This window comes from Suncus etruscus, chromosome 1 (genome assembly GCF_024139225.1).
Source record: "Suncus etruscus isolate mSunEtr1 chromosome 1, mSunEtr1.pri.cur, whole genome shotgun sequence".
Taxonomy (NCBI): domain Eukaryota; kingdom Metazoa; phylum Chordata; class Mammalia; order Eulipotyphla; family Soricidae; genus Suncus; species Suncus etruscus.
This window is the reverse complement of record NC_064848.1, coordinates 173536602-173537655: the sequence shown is the minus strand read 5'-3', so window position 1 is coordinate 173537655 and position 1054 is coordinate 173536602. Positions and strand designations below refer to the sequence as shown.

At 44.7% G+C, this 1054-nt stretch overlaps 1 non-coding gene across 1 annotated transcript; it reads left to right on the top strand.

The window, feature by feature from the left end:
* The first annotated feature begins 610 nt into the window (after positions 1-610).
* On the top strand, positions 611-774 carry LOC126027879 (U1 spliceosomal RNA). The gene has a single exon (XR_007502345.1). It is a non-coding gene; the product is annotated as a U1 spliceosomal RNA (small nuclear RNA).
* Positions 775-1054: the final 280 nt, after the last annotated feature.

The following is a 1054-nucleotide window of genomic DNA, read 5'->3' as shown; positions in this document are numbered from 1 at the left end:
TTGGGGGGACCATATGGGACGCCGAGGAGATCGAACCGTGGTCAATGCTGCGCTAGCGCTTGCAAGGCAGACACCTTACCTCTAGCGCCCCTCATTCTTTTATTAGTAGGCAACTGTTGAGTGCTTCTATACATGGTAATCTGCACTTATAGAATTATATTCTGATGATGAGTCATATAATAACATGATAAATAAGAAAATAAAGATGGGCTGGAGTGGTGGTGCAGTGGTAGGACGTTTGCCTTGCACGGCTGACCTAGGACGGAACGCAGTTCGATCCCCCAGCGTCCTGTATCGTCTCCCAAGCAAGGATCGATTTCTGAGCGCATAGCCAGAAGTAACCCCTGAGCATCATCGGGTGTGTCCCAAAAACCAAAAGAGAAAAGAAAGACGAAAGAAAGGAAGGAAGGAAGGAAGGAAGGAAGGAAGGAAGGAAGGAAGGAAGGAAGGAAGGAAGGAAGGAAGGAAGGAAGGAAGGAAGGAAGGAAGGAAGGAAGGAAGGAAGGAAGGAAGGAAGGAAGGAAGGAAGGAAGGAAGGAAGGAAGGAAGGAAGGAAGGAAGAAAAGTTAGGTTATAGGTCTTAACGAATTCCATAAAGAAAATTAAATTGATACTTACCTGGCAGGGGCGATTCCATGATCACGAAGGTGGTTTCCCCAGGGTAAGGCTCGCCCTTTGCACTCTGGGCGTGTTGACCCCTGCGATTTCCCCAAATGTGGGAAACTCGACTGTGTAATTTATGGTAGTGGGGGACTGTGTGCGCGCTCTCCCCTGATAGAAAGAAAAAAAGAAAGAAAGAAAGAAAATTAAATTGAGAAGGAGCTAAAGAATGAGCATATAGTCAGACCTTCTTTGTTCCTCTGCTCTTATCATATCGAAGGCCAATCAATACCAAATAAATTAATGAACAAATGTCTTCCCCTGGTTCAAGTTCAAACCTCATTACCTCATGCCTAATAGTGTGTTGTACCAACCCCTTTGAAGAGTTGTTTTTTAGGGATTCACTGTATATTCTTTGTTCCCCTGCTCTTATCATATTGAAGGTCAATCAATA